The sequence below is a fragment of the Panthera pardus genome, unplaced genomic scaffold (assembly GCF_024362965.1).
Source record: "Panthera pardus isolate Hobbes unplaced genomic scaffold, ASM2436296v1 HiC_scaffold_10, whole genome shotgun sequence".
NCBI lineage: Eukaryota > Metazoa > Chordata > Mammalia > Carnivora > Felidae > Panthera > Panthera pardus.
Genome location: NW_026526655.1, coordinates 37,545,815 through 37,569,424, shown reverse-complemented (window position 1 = coordinate 37,569,424; position 23,610 = coordinate 37,545,815). Strand labels below are relative to the sequence as shown.

At 37.4% G+C, this 23,610-nt stretch overlaps 1 protein-coding gene and 1 pseudogene across 2 annotated transcripts in view; one reads left to right on the top strand and one right to left on the bottom strand.

Moving 5' to 3' along the window:
- The window catches only part of PLCL1 (phospholipase C like 1 (inactive)), a 332,470-nt gene that overhangs the window by 105,457 nt on the left and 203,403 nt on the right, over nt 1-23,610 (top strand). The gene's annotated exons all lie outside the window — the stretch shown is intronic.
- Nucleotides 21,364-21,785, bottom strand: LOC128779112 (40S ribosomal protein S25-like; annotated as a pseudogene).

Below are 23,610 nucleotides of genomic sequence, written 5' to 3'. Positions count from 1 at the left end.
CCAGATGTAAAGAGATTGGAAGTATTTGTGGTAGCCACTGATGGTGTGGCCTTTCTGATTAAATGTTAGCTAACCTTCCCAGGAGTGTGAGTCCCTGTTTAAGGGTAACTGAAACACTTTAGCTTCAAGTCATTCACACATTCATAATGTTAAAGCATTTGAGAGCAAATTATGAACCTTGTGAAATGGGGTATAAGGAAAAAGAGAAAAGCGAATAAAATATCTGATTTATATTTTTGTGCAAATGCATATGTCCTATTTGCTTTTGTATTATATTTTTATGTTGACATATGTTCCCAGCACATGAAAGAACTATTGTGAAACAGATTTATCAAATGAGAACTCTGTGTGTCTCAGGCTGACTTCTTAAGTCAATTAATTAAAAATACTGAGTACTTACTCGGTGCAGGGGATAGAGATGAAAGGGGCTGTTCTTGCCCTCTGCCCACTTCTACAGTACAGATAGGGTCATGATGTAATGCAATGGCTGTACAATTCTAGGAGGCACCACTTGTTATAAGTGAACCACAGGCCCTGGTGTAGTACCCAGCGTGTTGGAGGGGCAGCACAGTGGCTGAGCACAGCTTGTTGTTTCCTCCTAAAATCTCCTGGAACATGATGCGTCTTGTTGGAAGTAAGAGTTGGAGAAAGGAGCATTTGTTGAAAACATTGTCAGGACATGGAACTCTTCCCAAGGAGCCAAAATACCATTTAGAGTTCCAGAGATCCTGAATTCTTGTTTTGGCCGCACTCCTTAGCTTGCAGTTCAAGTAAGAACAATCCCATATTTTTAATGAGATTGAAGTAATTAATAAACTGGGAGCTGAGAGGAGTTTATTCTCCAACTAACCTGCTAACTTTTTTTTTTAATGTTTGGAAATGATAATGAGTCACATGATTAAAGCTGATCTTAAGGATCATCCAGTGAAGAAAAGTCATGGCAGCTTCAACAATGCAGTATAGAGCAGCAGGATTTGCATGTACACAATCCCATTTTACAGAAAGCCAGGAAGTCTGAACCTTACTTCCTGACCATAAATATGGAGAATGAGTTCAGGGGGGATTTTAAGTGTCAAGGATGAAATAAAAAAGAGAAATAGTCAGAAGACACTCTTTTCAAGAACTCTGTGGATGCAAGGAAGTTTTTGCCCAAACTTAAAATATTACTTTCTAGAAGGAGATTAAAAAGGAAAAAAAGCCCTGGTGATGGGAGGGTATGAAGTGTCCAGTTAAGTGGTGCTAAAATTCTAAGCAGAGGAAGGTAGAGAATCTTTCTTCTTCATAGCATGTGCGTCTTTCACAGAAGTGGCTGACTAATCCTCAGTGAGGATTTGAGACAGCCTAATACTGATTTCCAGCCCAGCAGCATTCACTTCCATGAGGTGCTGATACCCTCTTGGGTCTGACAAGTGACGCAATTTCCCCTTCAAGTCAAAGCTCCAACTCACATGGCTAGAGGGGTTTGATGGTGAGGAGGCTGGGAGATATTGATGGGTCATTCTTTTGCCAGTGATGCTTCCTGAGGTATCTTAGTTTCTATAATTTCTAGAATTAGTATAAGATTTTTCAGAGGACAATGGAGAAATGGCTGAGTTAGTATCAAACAGTATAGCAGCTTTAGTTGCTATAGCTGAGGAACCTTGTAGGCATAGGTCTGTGCTGCTTGTGTTCATATAATTGCTGTGACTTGGAAATGTTGAAACCTTCCTTTGTGCTAAGCATGACATCTTTGAGGCACTGACTGTACCTCTCTGCATCTGACTCAGTAAGCAATACATTTCTAGCATTAAGATACATTCTTTTGACTATTCATTAATTGTTTGTGGAGATGAGTGGTTGTTTCGTTCCTGTTTCATAGGTAGTGATGATTTTAAAAATACTTTTCAAAAATAACTGGTCTGGTGTCTGAAATGAAATATTTTAAGATCTGGGAACAAATAGAAATTGTTTCTAACTTTTTATCTTTTAGTTTCTACGTAGTGTGAATTTTCCATAACAATTAAGATCACAGACTTTAGACTCAACCTTCCTGATTCAAATAGTGGCTCAAATTGCTACTAACTATGAATTGGGGTAAATTTCTTAACGTTCCTTAAGTCTCAGTTTCCTAATTTATGGGACAGGGATACTGATAGTATCTACCTTTTAGGATTGTTGTGAAGAATAAATGAAATAATCCATGTGTTGTACTTAAAGTATCTGGCATATAGCTAGCACTCAAAACATATTAACATCGTCATTGTCATAACACATCATCATCATTATTATCATCACCAGCTGAAGCAGCTTAGAGGACAGGAAGAATAATTGTTAACCGTGTAGGAGTGAAGGCCAATTCAAACTGCATATTAGATACTGCCCCAAACTAGGGTGAAGAGAAAATCAAGGGTGGACTCTGATACTCAGTGCCCAGGAAAATAATGTATACTAAAAAGCTATTGCTGAACAGATACTTCACTAAAGAAGATATACAGATGACAAATTAGCATATGAGAATATGCTTGAAATCATTTGTCGTAAGGGAATTACAAGTTAAAGCAACAATATGATGCCACTACACATCTTTTAGAATGGCAAAAATCCAAAAAAAACTGACAATACTAATTGCTGGCAAGGATGTGGAACAGCAGTAACTCTCATTCATTGTCGGTGGGAGACAGTCTGGCAGTGTCCTACAAAGCTAAAAATGGTCTTATGCAATCCAGCAATTAAACTCCTGGGCATTTACCAAACTGATTTGAAAACTTATGTCTACATAAAATCCTACATGTGAATGTTTATGGTAACATTCATTATGTTTATGGTAGTTTTAATAATAGTCACCAAAAACTGGAGTCAACCAACATGTCCTCCAACTGGTGAATGGATAAAAAAACTGTGGTATATGTGTACAATGAAATATTGTTCAATGATAAAAAGTGAGCCATCAAGTCACAAAAAGACATGGATTAGTCCTTAATGCATATTGGTAGGTAAAAGGCTACATACAGTATGATTCCTATTATACAACATTCTGGAAAAGGTAAAATTATATTGACAGTAAGACTATCAATGGTTTCTAGGAGGGAGGGGCTCAGGATTGAATAGGTGAAGCACAGGGGATTTTTCAGGCTGGTGAAACTATTTTGTACGATGCTGTAATTGTGGACACACAATACTGTGCATTTGTTAAAACCTATAGAAATTTATAGCACGAAGAATAAACCTCAATTTGTGAAAAAAATCATTTAAGAGGTCAGGGGACCTCAGGATTGAATGCAGAATGTGACAAAACAATCTAACTGTATTACAAATGTGTAAAACAACTTCACCAAAGGGAGTGATGAAAAAGGGTGCTGACCGAAATAACTTTGGAAATGAGTGTTTAAAGCTAGAATAATTCAAATAATTAGGAGGCTAATGGATGAAGGTTGGAGACCTCAGTATGAACTCATGTTTAGCTTAGTGTAGATAAAGAGGATACATCTAGTAATATTTATAGATATGTATATATTCATGTGGGTTAATTTATGCACTTGTATCTCCTTACTCTGACAGCTGAGAGTACCTAGAAACAATGACATGTGGTAGGAACAAGCACACCTAGTGCCAGATCTTGGTTTCTTTTTTTTTTTTAAGTTTTTTTTCAGTGTTTTTATTTATTTTTGAGATAGAGAGAGCAGAGCATGAGCAGGGGAGGGGCAGAGAGAGGGGGAGACACAGAATCTGAAGCAGCTCCAGGCTCTGAGCTGTCAGCACAGAGCCCAACGTGGGGCTCGAACTCACGGAGTGTGAGATCATGACCTGAGCTGAAGTCAGACTCTTAACTGACTGAGCCACCCAGGCATCCCCAGATCTTGGTTTCTAATACCACTCTCCAATAAAAGGAACCAGGGCTCCTTAGAGAGATGGGTGGTTCTAGGACTGGGCAGGAGGTATACAAGTGGGGCCTGTAAGCATCCTGTGGTGCCAGAAAGTAAGGAAGTGCCCAAAACAAAACAGAACAAAACAAAACAAAACACAATGACAACAACAAAAGCAAGTGGCAAAAAAATCCCAAAGCATCAACAAAAAAACAAACCCACAATGATGGATTATATCAAAGGGACACAGGAGCCAACTGAAAGACTCCCAGTTGCCAAGCTAGAACTGTTTGAGCAGCAAAAGAAAATAAAGTAGTATTGAGTTATAATCCATAATATCAATATCTGTGAGTCCATACTGATATTAAGAGAACAGTATGGAAAGGAGGGTAAAGTGACTTTATAATGAAGTGACCTAGAGAATATTAACCAAGTGATCAAGGTCAACATCAGCAGTGAAAGTTCACTTGATAGTATGTATTTTTTATATGCTGTGATAAAAATGGTACTTTGCCTCTGTAATCTTCCTTCTCAAAACCTGTAACTCCAGTGTGATCATGAGAGAAATATCAGTCAAATCCCAATCAAAGGAGATTTACAAAATGCTTGACTAGTTTTCCTCAAAACTATCAATGCCATCAAAAGCAAGGATGTCTGAGAAAGTATCACAGCCAAGAGGAGCCAAAGGAGACTTGATATTAAGTGTAATGTAGTATTCTAGATGGGTTCCTGGAACAGAAAAGAGACATTAGGTGAAAACAAAGGAATTGAATAAAGTATGGACTTCAGTTAATAATAATGTATCTGTAATTAGTCATTAACTGTAAAAAAAAATGTACCATTCTAATGTAAGATGTTAATAGATGAAATTGAATGTGGGGTATATAGGAATTCTGTACTATCTTCATAATTTTCTATAAAACAGTTTTGGAAATTAAAGTTTATTATAAAAATAATTGGTTTAGTTAAAAGAATTTTTAAAAAGGTAAAATCATGACTCTCATGCAGATATAAAAGTTAGAGTGTTGAAGATTTTGTTTAACTCATTATGAGGAAGCCAGGATGATGCTATAACCATTTAAAGAAGAATCTAAATATCAGACACGTTTATAAAGAATATTGAAATGAATGTGCAAATGGAGGCAAAACTAGCCTTTTTTTACCATGAGAGAGATAAGTCAGATTTTTTTTAATTAAAAAAATTTTTTTTTATTTTTGAGAGAGAGAGAGAGAGAGAAAAAGAGACAGAGCATCAGTAAGGGAGGAACAGAGAGAGAGAGAGACACAGAATCCGAAGCAGGCTCCAAGCTCTGAGCTGTCAGCACTGAGCCTAACGTGGGGCTTGAAACCACAAACCATGAAATCATGACCTGAGCCAAACTTGGATGCTTAACTAACTGAGCCATCCAGGCACCCTGGGAGATAAGTCAGTTTAACCTCTACTGGACAAGACAGAATTTACAAGTCTATAGACAAGAATTGTTTTCCATTGCAGTTATCTGCAGTTTACAGAGTTGTTAAGTAACACCCATAAAATCAGAATCAGATAACCCAGGGGGTATTTTCTAGACAACGCACAGTTGTTTTCCCTCTGGTGCATTTTCCCCACATACCATTTGTCATAACAGTATTTCTTTTTTTTTTTTTTTTAAATTTTTTAATGTTTATTTATTTTTGAGACAGAGAGAGACAGAGCATGAATGGGGGAGGGGCAGAGAGAGAGGGAGACACAGAATCGGAAGCAGGCTCCAGGCTCTGAGCCATCAGCCCAGAGCCTGACGCGGGGCTTGAACCCACCAACGGTGAGATCGCGACCTGAGCTGAAGTCGGACGCTCAACCGATTGGGCCACCCAGGCACCCCAACAGTATTTCCACATAACTCAAAAATATTGAGGTCATTCTTGGGGGTTCCACCTTCTCTCCAATTCTAATGTTATTCCCTTTGTCTTTGAAACCTTTATTCATTAACTTCCTTTACAATTGTCATTAGTTCTGTTCCAAAATATTTTGGCTCTCAGCCTTTTTGGCACATGGTAAGATTGCAATTCCCCTCTCCTTTGAAGTTTGGCATAGCCATATGACTTGTGATGACCAATGAAATGAAAGAGGAAATGACTTATGTTCTTTCCTGGAGGAAGTTTTAAGAGCTGATGTGAGATTTGTCAGATTTCCTTTTCCTGCTTTCATTAGTGAGGAAATATGTGTCTATTTTCTGTATACCTCCTGTATGCCTAATTCTCTGAGAGACTATGAAGAGCAGAGCTTCCCTGATGACCTGTATTAGACTTGCAGCATAAATGAGAAATAAACTTTTATTATGTTAAGTCACTAAAAGAAAAATGGTAAGTTCTTAAGTTAAATTGCTTAGGTTTGAATCTTGGCCACATCATTTACTAGTTTAATGATTGTAGGGAAGCCCTTTAACCTCTCTATGTTTTAATTTCCTCATGTGTAAAATGAGGATAATAATGTCTATGACATAAGAGCATTGTGATGACTAATTAAGATAATATATGCCATCTCTTGACACAAAGTTAATAACAATTGGGTTCTTGTTTATCCTTTGACCTTTTTGGTTCTGTAACTCAAAATTTGTTATTGGTCTCTCAAATTGTACTTTTGAATGTAATATATTAAGTATCTTGCTGTTGAGAATAGTACAGCTATTCCTATAGGGGAATGTCATAGAGACAACTGTTTCACTAGCTCTCTCAGAATGCTCCCTGGGAAGCTTGCTTGTATCATCTTTCCTGCTAGTGCTTTTTATGTTGAGTGGTTTGTGAAACATGAGGAAACTGGATAGCACACTCCAGAATGAAGTGCTACATCAGCGACAGGCTGAGGACAGACCACCTGAGGAATACTGTGACTTCTTTCTCGGAATTGGAATTATTACTATTTTTCTAGTTCCTGAAACAGTATCCTTACCGTTTTTAAAATTATTATTTACCAAATGGCTGCTTCACTTTCTTGTAACATTTCTGCTAAGTAATTAAAATTAATGAAATGATTATAAGGTAGAGAAAATATAAAATAAAATATGATAAAATATCTAAGGTTGCTCACATAGGTTATGCATATTCAAATTATTATTGTGGACAATGTATAGTATCAAAAGATACACTTGCTCTGGTCTTGTGTCCTCTGGGAGAATATATATATCTAAGAGTGAAATGAGTTGACATATTTTCTATAAATTTCTTGCAGCCATTTTCCAAAATTGGAAGAATATCCAGCATTATTTGCAAGCCAATTTAATGTTCATTGCCAACCAAAGCATGTAAACCCTTTGTATTTTGATTTATGAGCAGTTTAATTTCCCAGCTTAATGAAAAAGGATATAGAAATGAAATTGAAGGTGTATTTACTCCTTTAGTATCTAGTGGTTATATTTCTTCAGAAAAGTTGGTTTATATTGAATAATAGCAAGCATTTTACTTAGTCCATTTGGGCTGCTCTAAGAGACTACCATAAACTAGGTGCTTACAAACAACAGTAATTTTCTTCTCACACTTCTGGAAGCTAGGAAGTCCAAGATCAAGGTGTCAACAGATTTGGCATATGGTGAAAGGTAACTTCCTGATTCATAGAAGACTGTTTTCTTGCTATAACCTCACAGGACAAAGGGGCAAGGGAGCTCTTTGGGGCCTCTTTCATAAAGGTAGTAGTCCCATTCGTGAGGATTCTGCCCTCATTACTTAATTGCCTTCCAAAGGCACCTCCTACAAATACTATCACATTGGGTATTAGGTTTCAATGTATGAATTTCAGGGAACACTCAGATTATGGTAGGCAACTATTATTTGTTGAGTGTTAAAATGGAGTGGAACTCATGAAATACAAAAATAAGAGGTACTTTTATCAATCAGGGACCTTTTCAAAGTTTGGGGGGTGAAAAGCTTTTGGATGTGGTAAGAATGTATGCCTTGATTATCAGTATTGACATGCAGAAAATGTACACATATTTAATCTTTACAAATGTAAGCTTCTAATAAAGGCAATTAATTAAACAGGTAAAAGTTGAAGATGAAAATATAAGTAAAATTTTAATGAATAAACAAGTATTCCTTTAGCTTATGCTCAGAGAAACATACCTATACTTCCCAACCAAGATCTCTCCACTTTTGTCACTTAATTTTTATGCGTGCTCTACTCTTGTTCCTACTTGTGTACTTTTGATTGATGAAATGCACTTCTTTGAGCTTAAGGTCTAATAGAAATTGTGTATCTTTTCCAAAATATTGGCTGACTTCTCTGGCCCACACTGATATTTCTCAGAATTTCTACAAATATTATACTTTGTATTTTATAATCTAACAATTATGCAGTCTTGCATTATTATCTCTATATTTTATGTGTCTGTATTTTTTCCCCTTTGCATTTGGGCTGTGTTATTTAAGGAGCACAGCTTCTATCCAGAATTCTGGACACTGATGGAGATATCAAGTATAGGATGATGGATAAATTCTTAAATGCTGGGAAATTGAAAGCAGTTGTGTTACAATGCACAAAGATGTTTTCAGCTGGAATCTTCATTGATATTGACAGTGAATGAAGTTATGATATATTCATCTTTAGATTTATTTTTGATTGTGGTATATTCTAACAACAACAACAATAAGAGTAGCAGCTAAAATTTATGTAGTGCTTACCTGGCCATGCAATATGTGAAGTATGTTACATATATCACTCTGTTTAGTCCTTACAACAACCCCATGAGCAATACTATTATTGTCAACACTTCACAGACAAGGAAACTGAAGCACGGAGGGCTTATGATCTTTATTGAAGGTCCCACAGGGCTGGGACTGATTCCAGAGCCACACTGTCAAGCACTGTGCTGACCTGCCAATCACCATGGGGCAGGTGGGAACTCAGTTAAACATGCTTTTCATTTTGTGGGTCATAAGTACAAAAATGTTCATATTCTGAGGACTTAAGTGGTTGAATGAAAATTTTGAGTACTTACAAATTAAACATTTAGGATTTCCATAATAAATGGAGATGATCTAGAATTGAACATAGAATAAAGTGAAAGGAATATCCATTTCTAGCTCTGGTTTTCCTACCAATTTGTTGAATAAATTAGGGCAGTAGGCCATCCTGAGATGAGCATTAAATAGCTATTTTTAAGATGGAAAAGTGGCTTATCAATAAAAAGATTAAGAATCCCTCTTGACTTTTCCTGATAGACTTTTGTGAATAGTGATGTAATTCTTAATAATATTAATAATTTATAAAAAATGAATTTATGAATATACTGGCTAAGAAATTATGAACACATGCAGTTTCCCACACTGAAAACACTTAGGCATTTAGAAAAAAAATCTGCAAATATTTGAGTGATAAAGTAGGAAATATGAAATACAGTTTTCAGTGTTGTGAAGGATTTGTTTATATGCTAAGAAAGTATGTTGGGGGAAGTTTTAAAAATCAGTTGGCTAAAAACATCAGTTAACTTGAATTTTGGGTGGGATAGCTAAATTCTAGCCAGTGGATTGCTTAATCAGTCATCAGTGTTCAGCTTCTGGGAAGAAACTTCTTCCCAACTGAATACAGTAGACTCTTGGCTTTCCCAGATTTAAAATTTTTGGTTTCCAGTATTTGGGAATGGACCTTAAGCTCAGCAATGCAGTGATTTACAATTCTGTCCAATTTTAAATATGACATTGAGAATGCAAGGCTAGTGTGTTGGAGACACTCACAGCCAAGGACAGTCTGTAACCACATCTTCTAAGTGTGTATTTTATGGAGGAAATCATATGCTCTTTTGGTAACTACAAAAGCTTGAGGATGTCCATCACTAATGTTAATGGTCTACTAGTTCTACTTCAGTAACAATTTTTTCCATTCACTCACTCACTCTCTCACTCACCCACTCACTGAGACTGCCTCTGTGCCCGCAAAACCTCCAGCTAAACCTTTCCCACACCTTTGCCATTAGTCTCTTCTCATTTTGATTTCTCTTCTAACCAATGGCCTGATTTTTCTGCTCAGTCTCGAATGCTCTTAAATATATTTAAAGTTGTTTCTTTCATAACACATCCATTTTCTTTCTTTCTGTATTCCAAACACTTTCTGAATCAAAGTCAATATTATTTTGAAGGTCATCTTTCATTGTATTCAAACTATGTTGTCTGCCTATTATGACTTTTGGTTTGTCTTTGCTTTCTCTCTCATCTTCATGAATCTTGTTTTCTCCTTCATCTTTATGGATCCTTATTTGCCACTTTGTAACATAAGTGAGCTTCCTGTTCATAGTATGTCAGCAAATAACTTATCAAATTTCTGTGGACATTTTGTGATTTATTTTAACCTCTAAAGAGCACATGGAATAAACAATATGAGGACAGCAGTGCCACAGAGCCCCCAAACAACCCCTGTGGGAGAGGTCAGAGTTGCCTTCAGATCCTGCGATGAAAACTCAGGAGTAAGTGGTGACATCTGAACAGAGAACATCAGACCATGTCAAGCATAGGCTGAACCCACTTCTGAATATTACAGTCATTTTGCCTTTCCTAAACACAGTCACATTTCTGTTTTCTGATCCTAGTTTCTTTTTTTTAGGATCTTTCCATGTTAACATTCTTCATCTTTTTGTGTAATGTTTCTCAAATGACAAGCATTCACAGTCATGTATTTTGTTTTAAGCTTTCAAACTCAAATCGTAATTAACTTGATACCTTAAAAATTTGTCTAACCTAAATATATTCATTTGAAGCTTCCCTTTCTGATCATTACCATAAATAAGAAACACACTATCAATTGCTGTAAGCATAAATGAGATTAAAGGAAAACAGTCTTTTGGGGTATCTGGGTAGCTCAGTCAGTTAAGCCTCTGGCTTAATTTCAGCTCAGGTCACGATCTTGTGACTTGTGAGTTTGAGCCCTGCATCGGCGTCTGCGCCGAGAAAGAGGAGCCTGCTTGGGATTCTCTCTCTTCCTCTTTATCTCCCCCTCCACTACTCACACACTTGTGCTTGCTCTCAGAATAAATAAATAAACGTTAAAAAAAAATAAAACATTCTTTTTGTATATTCTAGTATTGGCCTGTGTACTTGCTAAACCTGAGCTTATTCTCTTTTTATTTGGGAAAGGGAGAGCAGGAAGTGTCTGGTTATCAGTTGCTGTGAAACAATTCACCTCAAATTTAGTTGCTTAAAGTAACATTTTCTTACTACCTCTCATGGTTTTGTGGGTTGACTTGGGTCATCTGTTCTCACTTTGTGGTCTCTCATGAGATTTCGGTCAGCAGCTGGGAGAAGTCATCTAAAGGTTTGTTTGGGTGGGATGCCACGATGGCTCTTGTTCAGCTGGGCAATAGATGTTGCCTATTTGCTGAGACTTTTTCTGGGACTGTTTACTGTAGTGTTTACCCATTGCTTCTTCATGTGGTATGTCCTTCTCACACATGACAGCCGGGTTCCAACAGTAAGTGTTCAAAGAGGTCTAGGTAGACACTATGGGAGCTTCTTATGACCTAACCTCTGAAGTCCCATAACACCTTAGTTACTTTCTATTGGTTAAGAAGTCACTAAGGCCAGGCCAGATTCAAGGAGGAGAATGGCAAATCATTTTTAATCTATCACAGCTTGTAGTAGAGTGGTGTTAAAAACTGGCACCAAACTTAGATGTTCTCTATGATGTAATCAGTATTGAAAGTAAATTGAAAGGGGAATGAATTTCTCCCTATGTAATTTAATGTTATGAAATTCTGACTCCATTCATCACCTAAACTCATCTTGCTGCTGCCAATAGCAGTGAACCCCTCCCCAGTATTCACCTTCTAGTGTGTGTCTTGTGCCTTTGAGATTTCAAGTATTAGTTTGTTGGTATGTCCTCACATTCTCATTCTGAGGGTAACCTTCTGCCTTTTGTTAATGGTAGTAATACAATGTAGAAAGATAGAAAGCCAAAAGGAGCATTGTAATGAACAATATTAGACTTTTTGAGGCAAACATCCAGATATATGTAAGTCAACGTAGAGAACGTCTTTACAAAAATTCTGGAGAAATAGCTACACTGGTTTGTAGATTTAGAAACTTCTTTGGCTCATTAGGAAGGACTATTTGAGAGGAGGGATTCTCAGTGGGCATCTTTCTTCATGGGTCAGATTTCTGGTTCAAATGTGTGTGGGTGAAATATCAATATTTTTCCCCAGGGGATAGGTGGTGTGGTTATGTTTCTAAGAAGAAATAATTTGAGCACCAACATCTGTGTGTATTTTGGAAAAATTTAATGTTATGCAGTTTGTTGGGAATAATAACCTAAATACTTATAATCAGCATTAGTGAGGTTATGGAAAACTATTTTAAAAACTGATAAACAAATAAGGTGTAGTTTTTTTCTTTTTTAGGAAAAGCATATAAAATAACCAATTTTTTTTTGAGAAATGCACAAAGCTTAAATTTGGAACCAAAGGTCATTCATACCACTTGATGGTATGAAGTTTTTTTGACTTGGTGTATTGCTCTATATCTGCATCTAGTTATTCTGTGCATGTATTTCAACCAAAGATATACAGTTTCAGAAACTTCCTTTCATACAAGTGTAAGGTTTTCCTTCAGCATTGCTCAGTAAACACGCTGAATGATAAATTAGTTCATTTTGAACAAGCAATTTTTTCTAATTTATATTATCATTCAGCACAAATGGCTTAACTGTCAAGATCAACTCTCCTTGGCTCTGTGCTCAATGGCATTAAACAAGCAAATGTTTATTTGGTATTAAGTCCTAACTGTAAAGAGCTGTTCAGACTTTCAGGCAGTTTCTGATACAAAAATTCTCTCTTGACTCCATTAGATTTTTAAAAAGGCAAGATAGATACAGTCAGTTCTTGAGATATGTTTTAGATAAATATTTGAGGTGCTCTGATGGGACTCCATGCTAACATTATTGTTGCTGGGACAGTTTTTAGCTCTGAAGTTTTCTGAAATGGGTTATTTTTTTAAAGTTGTTAAGCAATGAAAGGGAACTCTCTCTCTTTCTGTCTCATAAATTACAGTAGATCCCACAGTTTGAAAAGGATTTATGAGAACAATATGATGAAGTGTTAATGAAGGAAATGTATCCTTGAACTTTCCTTTGTGTTTGTGTGTGTATGTAATCACTGATGAGTCACTCTCTCTACTTTTGCTTAATTTCAAGATTAAATTCATTCATAAACATGATATTTATAGAACTGTTAATAACAGATGTTGCAACAGTAAATGAAAGAAAGGATCCACAATTAGGTACGCATCTGGGTACAACAATGCAAAAATAATACAACTAGAAAGATATCTGAAGAAAATATACCAGCATGTCAATAATCTTAATATGCTTAATATGTTTAGATGATATTTTTTCCCTTTAGTGATGTTTTTTTCTTTATAGCTCTTTGTAATTTTAACTTTTCTAGAATGAGAACATTTTAGCATGGACAAGTGTCAAATAACTAAATGAGATACTGTAATTGCTAATGTTTATTCCTCATCTTGATTGTTAGTTTTAAAATTATGTTCATGAATAAACAAATAAAGAAAAAGTTTCTAGATCATTCATGTTCTGGCTTCATTTGTGCCATAGTGACATTTTTTATACACACTTCCCCCTTTTTAGTTTATACATTTACGTCAGTGGTCTTATAAACATTCCCGGGGAAACAGCTCCACCCTCCAGGTGATGAAGCAGTATGTTCCCCTCCTGGTGTGTGCAAACGCTTCCCTCTTTCACTCTTCCTTCTGTGGCCAAGAAGGTTTTCATTTTTCATTTGGAAATGATGCAGCTCTGTTGTTAGCAGACCAGCAGAAGCAGGCTGGCCCATTTCTGTGACTCACAGAGGCTCATTGGGATCCTCAGCAAAAATTCCTTCCCTTGCTCTTGTCGGCTTTCAGGAGCTTCAGAGTTTAGGTAGAAGGGATGTGAGTGATTGAAGGATATTTTACAGGAATAATTGAAAGCTGAGCATTATATATATATTTTTTTAATTAAAATTTTTTTTTTAAGTTTATTTATTTTGAGAGAGACAGAGACAGCATGAGTGGAGGAGAGGCAGAGAGAGAATCCCATGCAGGCTCTATGCTGCCAAGCAGAGCCCGACGTGGGGCTCGAACTCACAAAACTGTGAGAGCATGACCTGAGCCAAAATCAATAGTCAGATGCTTAACCGACTAAGCCACTCAGTTGCCCCTTATATACTTTAATTCTGGAGTAGAGGATGGGAAAGCTATGCATTTGGATTCCGTGCAGATGCAAATTCTCATGAGTAACCATGAAAAAGGTAAAAACAATGCAAAATAAATGATACAGAAGACTTTTTCCTTGTGCTTCTTCCATCTTTATTACTCATTCTTTGACTTGTATCATCTCTCATCCTTTCTCTATCATGTAAGGCTAGAGAATAATGGAAAAAAGAGAAAACAATATACTTCATACAATCCATTTATTGAATTAAACCTATTGCCTAAACTTGTTCCATTGCTATTTTTGTCCTGTCCCGTTGAGTTAGAGAGAAGAGGAAGTCATTCCCAGGGGCTGAATGTGCATGGAAGAGTATGCAGTAATTTGTGCAAATTTATGCAAATGACTATTAATCATAGAACTTCTGGAGTAGAGAAAAATTCATTACTACTACTTAAGGTAAAAGCAGTAAAAATAATTGAAAGTAGTTCAAAATGGAATATGTGCTACTTAGGTTATTTTAAGCAGATTATGCCTTTAGAAGAGAAGATAGTGGCTTTCTAGCATATAAAACTTACCACACATCCCAACCTCCCCATAATCCCCATTTTAGAGAATTCTCTTAAAATTTTTTTTGAACATTTATTCATTTCTGAGAGACAGAGCTTGAGTGGGGGAGGGGCAGAGAACGAGGGAGACAGAATCCGAAGCAGGCTCCAGGTTCTGAGCTGTCAGCACAGAGCCCCATGCAGGGCTCAAATTCACAGACCACAAGATCATGACCCGAGCCGAAGTCTAAGGCTCAACCGACTGAGCCACCCAGGTGCCCCTCCACCTCCCATTTTAAAGAGATGCCTTTAAAAATATCAGTCAAGGAGAATCTTCAATTACTACATTGCTTCAAGAAACCATACAATTTTGGTTGTTAGAAACACTACCCCATTTATCAGTTGATGAACATTTAGACTCTTTCCATAATTTAGCTATTGTTGAAAGTGCTGCTATAAACATTGGGGTACAAGTGCCCCTATGCATCAGCACTCCTGTATCCCTTGGGTAAATTCCTAGCAGTGCTATTGCTGGGTCATGGGGTAGATCTACTTTTAATTTTTTGAGGAACCTCCACACTGTTTTCCAGAGTGGCTGCACCAGTTTGCTTTCCCACCAACAGTGCAAGAGGGTTCCCATTTCTTCACATCCTCGCCAGCATCTATAGTCTCCTGATTTGTTCATTTTAGCCACTCTGACTGGCGTGAGGTATCACTGGCGTGAGATATCTCAGTGTGATTTTGATTTGTATTTCCCTGATGAGGAGTGACGTTGAGCATCTTTTCATGTGCCTGTTGGCCATCTGGATGTCTTCTTTAGAGAAGTGTCTATTCATGTTTTCTGCCCATTTCTTCACTGGATTATCTGTTTTTTGGGTGTGTTTTTTTTCGGGTGGGAGTTTGGTGAGTTCTTTATAGATTCTGGATACTAGCCCTTTGTCCGATATGTCATTTGCAGATATCTTTTCCCATTCTGTCGGTTGCCTTTTAGTTTTGTTGATTGTTTCCTTTGCCGTGCAGAAGCTTTTTATCTTCATGAGGTCCCAATAGTTCATTTTTGCTTTTAATTCCCTTGCCTTTGGAGATGTGTCAACTGATGAATGGATAAAGAAATTGTGGTTTATATATACAATGGAATACTACTTAGCAATGAGAAAGAATGAAATATGGCCTTTTGTAGCAATGTGGATGGAACTGGAGAGTGTTATGCTAAGTGAAATAAGTCATACAGAGGAAGACAGATACCATATGTTTTCACTCTTATGTGGATCCTGAGAAACTTAACAGAAGACCATGGGGGAGAGGAAGGGAAAAAAAAAGTTAGAGGGAGGGAGCCAAAGCATAAGAGACTCTTAAAAACTGAGAATAATCTGAGGGTTGATGGGGGTGGGAAGGAGGGGAAAGTGGGTGATGGGCATTGAGGAGGGCACCTGTTGGGATGAGCACTGGGTGTTGTATGGAAACCAATTTGACAATACATTTCATATTAAAATAAAATTAAAAAAAGAAGCACTACTCCAACAGATGTGTTCTTCACAAAATACAACACATGCAAATGATGTGACTGAACTAACCCTCAGGTGTTTTGCAGTTGAGTTGTTTAATGCCATATCTTGAGAAAAAAAAATGTTTGGATTCTTTTACATATGACTGTGTGAAAATTAAGGGGTTAAAAATAAAATGAAATAACTGAGCCTTTTATTTTTCTTCCTAATAGTTTATTGTGTAAAGAGACTTTATTTTCCTACCATACCTTATTATTCAATACCTTCCATTTCTTTGTACGCTTAGGAAAAGTGATGTATGTTCATAGATCTTAATTTATTGATTTGTATCAAACAGCTGCTTGTATCAGTGGTCAGGCCTGCTGAGCTACAAAGTACAAACATCAAAATTTCTAAACTCTAATCCAGTAGGTAGGTCGTCTGCCTCCATAATTTTTAGAGAACCATTTTGCCCTACCAGGACACATCTGCAATGTTTGGAGTTTTATTATTTACATTTGTAACTCACAGAAGTTCTTACATAAGGAGAAGTTCTTACAAAGTTCCTCAAGGTTTGTGAAAGTTTTTTTTATTATATCTGGAAAAGGTTTATTTGGTTTATTGTATCTTCTGTTATCTCCTTTTCAATAAAATGGTCTGCTGAATTATGTAGAAAGTTACTCTTTATAATATTCATGCTTTACTCTGTATCAAAGCTTTGAGAGAGCAGAGGCTATGGACATCAGGGTTATGGGGGACAGGTTGGCTGGAGATTGGCAGGGAAAGTAAGGGAGGGGTTTGGGCCAAGTCACAAGTCCCATTCTGTGCTTGCTCTCTAAAATTTCACATGGGTAAATTCTGGCTGGAATGAAAATAAGGGCCACCTTGACAGGTAAATGAAAGTGTGAGGTCTCAGAAGGAAAGATAGAGACTAGGCAGACAATGTCTGTTGCCAGCAGCCATGCCCAGGCTCTCTTGTCCCTAGAAAAGTGTTTAGACCAGGTCTGTGGAAGTCATTTTCATTATATACTTTCCTGTTACCTCACTCACTGCAGAGCAGCAGTTTGGAATAGTTGCTATAATTTATACTACTCAGAGGATATTTCATTGTTTGAAAGAGAAAAGAGGATAAAGAATTAACCTGGACTAGACTTACAGGGGGCTCAGCTGTTGCTGTGGGCAGCAACTTATAAGGCTGGTCCTTAATTACATTACTAATTTCTCCACCCACATTCTACCCATTCTTTTCTCTTTCATGGCAGAAGCTACCAGTACCTTCACACAAATGGTCCTGGTGGGGTTTCTGTCTTCCTGCTCAGAGATGACCTTATTGAGTATGATTTCAGGGGTATTTGAATGGTCCTTTTGCTCTCCTCCAACTGACCTACCTACCAATTAACCAACAAACCAACTCACTGACCGATCTTTTTACCATGGAACAGAGCCCTTTATTCACAGGTGTAAAACCACAGGTGTAGAAGTATAAATGACTATGGTAAAATTCTTTCTTGAATGTTTCTGCTACTACCAGGTTGGTTGAATAAGGCAGGGGAAACAGAGAAGTTAAAGGTGTTTAGGGAAGTTACTGAAACGAGAGGGCGATGGTCATTTTACATGTATATTCCCAATTTTGGTTAGGGCTAGACTATTAAATATCTCTCATGGATCAGAACTATGCTATTTTTAGAATGAATTCTTTTGAATGGTGAATGAGTAACACACATGTGACTAAAGACTCCAAAAAATTCCCAAATTCTTTGTTTTAGGTCTGGGAACCTCCCCATACTTTCTCTCCTTAGGCCATTGCTACTTATATTGATTGCAGGGCCCTTTCTCAGTTCCCCATTATATAGACTCACAGTCTGATGAGATGTGGCTATTTTCCATGCTCTGGTCCTAAGAAAGAAGGTTGTACTGAGAACTTAGGTATTTATTTTCTTTAGCTTGTGATAGTTTAGCAACTGCTATGCTGAGACACCTCTACCACACTGGATTCAGTTATTCTCCATTTCTAGATACTTTCACTTTCTTGATAACTCACTATTGTGTGTGTATGTGTGTGCAGAGAAGTGTTTTTAAAACAGTTTCATTCAAGAGCTATTCCTTAGTCCCCTACTATGGGTAAGACACTTTCCCAGGCATTACAGGGATTTGGAGTGAGGCATAGACTGGCTTTGAGTTAATATATTTACATTTTTTCTTTTTTGAGAGAGAGAGAGAGAATGAGCAAACAGGGGAGGGGCAGAGAAAGAGAGAGAATCCATGCTGACAGCGTGGAGCCCATTATGGGGCTCTCCCATGAACTGCAAGATCATGACCTGAGTGAAAACCAAGAGTTGGTTGCTTAAATGACTGAGCCACCCAGGCATCCCTTGAGTAAATATTAAAGTGGCATGAGGCAATGGGGTTAGGAATGGTGAAGAAATAGAAGATAGCATTTTAAAACATTTGCTGTGAGTGTTAAAAAGAAAGGAAGATCCCATCTGTTAGGGAAAGTATCCTGATTTGCTCAGGTCTGCTGGTTTTGTTTTGTTTTCTCTTTTTCCTTCTTTGGTGAAGCTTAGGATCAATGTATAAAAAGTGAAAAATTAATAAAGGAAATATTTTAAGGCACCTGCTCCTAGGAACAAAGCATGTATGAGTGGAACAGTTACTGGCTCTTTAAAGGACTTGCCCTTGACTTAGAAGATAACTTTTTAAAAAATTAAGTGAATGGGGTTGGCACCATTACTTAGCTGATTCTTAATTATTCAGGAACTCATTATCTAGTTGGAGAATTATCTAAGTTGCCCTATTTTTCTCCTCCTTTTATTTTTGCCTCTCATCTGGTCTTTATGTCCTTTTTACGTGTTAATCCCTCCATGGCTGGTAGGAAGAAAAATAAAAAAGATCAATTGCAAATCTTTAGACAGATTGGTTAGGGAAAGGCTCTGATGTTTGGACAAAATGAGGATAATTGGTAAATTGTCTATTTGTACTGGTTCATCGTCATCAGGGTAATGACTGATGGAAACCAAAGAAGCTGGGCCTGCTGAACGACTTAAAATCAAGGTGTAGGAGGAAGGTTCTTGATGTTCATAGCTTTTCCTTATTTTAATTTTTTTTTTAACATTTATTCATTTTTGAGAGACAGAGACAGAGTGTGAGTGGGGGAGGAGCAGAGAGAGAGAGGGAGACACAGAATCCGAAGCAGGCTCCAGGCTCTAAGCTCTGAGCTGTCAGCGGGGCTTGAACCCATGGACTATGAGATCATGACCTGAGCCAAAGTCAGATGCTCAACCGACTGAGCTACGCAGCCACCCCGGTTTTTCCTTATTTTACACATTGTCCCAATATCCTGCATTATATAATGATTTTGTAAAGTCTTTATACTTTTTTTTTTTTTTTTTTAGTAAGTGCAGTATTTAAATTTCACAGCCTAAAATAAACTTCCTGGAAGAGTAAGCTGGGTTAAAATGGTTATAGCTGCAAGGATACATGCTGTGATATGCTTCCAGAAATCTGTAAGACAACTATGAAAGTATTTTTGCTCTAATGCATCTTAGCCAATTAGAGTTTACGGCAGCTGTCATTCAATATTAGTGGCCTATAGTTAAAAGATGAATACTTTAAAATGGATGCATTTATGGTCCCTTCTCTTGTCTCAGAATAAGTGATTTGGCTTGCCAACAAGTGGTTTTTGTTAGGGTCCCTTCTAGGATATAAATGGATGGGAAGTGGTCTTCCAAGGGATTTCTTTCTTCAGCTCTTTTAAAAGTAGTGTTAGCAAGGGATAATAAGATAAAATGCTTAATGGATCCCTAAACCCACTTTCACTGAGTTCAGGGACATTTATAAATGTACAGCTGGGGAGTGTTCTTTACAGCCAAGAAGATTACTGTTCATGCTTTTGACTTTGTGAAGGCAGCACATCCACCATACCTCAATGCCTTTCCCATAACCACAACAATCAAATCAGAAGTTTCTTTCTTATATTCAAAAGCGCTATTGAGATGATTGATACAATTTGAATGAGTACTTTCAGAGGAGAGAGGCAGAAGTCAAAATTCTGTCTTCTAGGGGCACCTGGGTGGCTCAGACGGTTATGCGTCCAACTCTTGACTTTGGCTCAGGTCAGGATTTCACGGCTAGTGTTCGAGCCCCACTTCAGGCTCTGCTTTGACAGTGGGCACTTGCTTGGGATTCTCTCTCTCTCCCTCTCTTTCCCTCCACCACTCATGTTTTCTCTATCTCAAAATAAATAAAAAAAATTAAAAACATTCTGACTTCGGGATAAAATTTTAGAAATCCCCTTTCTCTCCTTGTCTGAATTCCCTTACTAGCTCCTTTTATAGATTGTGATCACCTAGTACTCCATGATGTTCCCTGCCATATTGGCATCTAAATATTGCAGAGATTTTTTGGATAAAGATATTTTAGAAATAAACTTTAGACAGAATTTTGAAAACATGCATAAACTATACACATTAAAATGAAAGATTAAATGGAAATCAATCAAATGTTTGACATAAGGATTAAAGAATTTATTAAAGTCAATTAACCCCAGAAAGAAAAGGCTACAAAACAAAACCAATGGAAATATCAGGAGAATTATGATTTTTCCTTGTGGAGAAAAGATTGACCTGGTGCCTCATACTGTTCCCTAAATATTTAGGATGGTATTTGGATGGCTGTGCTTGTTTTGTGCTTTGTACTTGGGATGGGTTGGGCAATGATCCCAAGGCTAATGATGAAAAGAAAAGTTACTTTCAAATCACCTCTGGAAAAAACTTGTTTGAATTTCAGACTCATCCCTTCAACTCTGATGTGACAACTCCATGTTTGTGTCTCACAGATACCTCAAGTTTTATATGTTTAAAGTCTTGATCTTCCCCTAGAAATATGCTTCTCTTCTAGTCTGCAGGAGTAAATAATGCCTCTATCATCTTATAACATTGGGAGCCATCTTTGATGACTCCCTCTACATTTAGTGCATCATTAATTCACTTTGATTGCACTTCCAAAGTGTATTTCTTCTAAAAAGTTTTTATTTAAATTCCAGTTAGTTAACATACAGTATAATATTAGTTTCAGGTGTACAATACAGTGATTTAACACTTCCATACAACATCTGGTGCTCATCACAACATGTGCACTCCTTGATCTCCATCACCTATTTAACTCATCCCCCCAGAATATACCTTTACTCCACCAACTTCCCAATTGTACCTCCATTGCTAGTGTTAGTCCAAGCCACCAACTCCTGAGCCTGGACTTCTGCAGTAACCTCCTAACTGATTTTATAACTCCCACATTTTTCTATCTCTTTTTTTGATTTAATGAGGTTTTTATTTTTCAAAATGTATAGTTGGTGGGATCTGTTCATGCAGATGAATATTCATGCAGATAGCTGGGATATCTCCACCATTGGTGTTTCTGGTGTAAATTACTTGAGCTGTGTGCTTTGAAACCAGTTTAGTGAGTCCTTTACTAAGGAGCTCCTGAAGGGCTGCCCTGGCCAGGGAACCTTGAATCATTAGTCTCTGAGAGACCATGGCTGGGGTTATAAGCTTATAGTTGGGAACTTCCTTACAGAGTTTGTCACATGTCACTTTGTCAAACAAGACCAGATTTTTAAGCTTGTCCTGAACTTTGCCTTTGGACCACTTCTTCTTTTTTTGGCCTTGCCCTCAGGTTTGTTAACTGGGTCTTTGTCTTTTTTGTCCACCTTTCCGGTATCTTTCTTCTTCTTGTCATGCTTGGGTGGCATTGTGAAGCTTGGAGAGCAGCGACCACTCCTGCAGCCTCACTGAGATGTCAGACACAAAAAAGCTAACTTCCATGTTTTTTTCTTCTTCAAACTCTTCTCCACACAATGGTTAGAATATGGTACAAGCCATGCCACTGTAATGTGGTATCCCCAAAATAGAGTGTTTCAGCAAAGGTAGACATTGAATTCTCTCTCAAGTAATATTTAATTGAGGTGGGAGTTTTCAGCTAATGGGCTGTTTTGGGCCCCATTTCTATTTCTATTTTGGGCCCCAGACTTCTACCAGCAGGTAGGAGGGAAAGGGCCAGCGGAACACATACCTTGTCTTTTTAGGGAGACTGCCTGGAAGTTTGGAGAGTTTATAAAACTTCCTGAAGGCCACACAGCTATTTGATGGCAGAGCTGATTGGATCCGAGTTTTGCGTGACTCAGAAGCTGTGAAACTACTCTTAGGGGGAAAGAAAATGTATAGCGGTTGCCTTCTAAATTAACATTGAGCCTGTTAAAATTCATATTTTGAAATAATTATGTAAAGTTTTCAATGATATAGAGTATGGCAGTATGAAGAGTGGAAGGATAAATAGAAATAAGAATATTTGAAAACCGTATCTGTGGAGATAGGAAACAAATATACCACCACCATAAGGAAAAAAATATTCACCTTCCGCTGATGGTGTTAGAAACAGTTGAGAAAGAGAGTTTCTCTTGTGAGAGTTCTTAAATGCAAGGAGCAAAGCCCTCAATAAAATGAAAACCTTAATTTTCTATTCCTATCTCGGTTGCATTTACTAAATAGCTTTAATAGGAAGGTGTTACAAAGTGTAAACAGCTGCTCTCTCAAGCTAACATCAAGTGGAGAACAGGTGAAGTCAGACTTCAGGATACCTAAAGTCATGGCATTAGCCCTGGATGCTGATCCCTGGCTACACCCATGCCTGTGAGATCAGAATTCTGAGGATGGGCCCTGTTTTAGTTTGCTAAGATTGCCAGAACAAAGCATTACTGTGTAAGTGGCTCATGATTATTTATTTTCTACAATTTATTTTCTCATGATTCTGGAGGCTAAAAGTCAGAGATCAAGGTGTCTGAGGGTTAGTTGCTTTTGAGGACTCTCCTCTGGGCTTGTAGACAGTATTCTTTTCCTCCCTGTTCCTTCGAATGGTTTTCCCTCTGTACTGGTCTATATCCTAATCTCTCCTCACTTTCTTCCCTATTCTTATAAGGATTAGGGGCCCACCCTCATGGCCTCATTTCACCTCTTTAAACAACTCATCTCCAAGTACATTCACATTCTGAGGATCTAGGTGTAGGACTTCAACATATGAATTTTGGAGGGACACAATTCAGCTCATAACAGGACCAAAGAACCACTGTTTTTAACTCCTGCCCCAAGTTGTTCCAAAGTGCAGCCAAATTTGAGAGTCCACGCCCTATGTAGGATTCTCAAACCTGGCTCCATTAGAATCACCCACGTAGCTTTAAAAAAGTAAAAAAACAAAACAAAACGAAACACCAGTACTTAGGCATCACCCTCAGAGGACTGATTTGATCTGTGTGGGCTGGGGTATTGTTAGTTTCTAAAAGGTCCCTGGTGACTTAAATATGTAGCCAGGTTTGAACACTGCTGTCCTAATGTACGTGTTTCTTAACTGTGTAAATAAAAGCATATCTTTCTTTATTTTTTCCTTTGGAAATTCATAAGAAACAGTTTCTTTTTGTGAAAGATGTATGTTCAACATAGTATTCATGTCTAAAAAAAGAGCTAAATATTTCTAAGGTGCTATAGTTTCAAATGTCAAGCATTGATTTTATAATATAGTTTTAC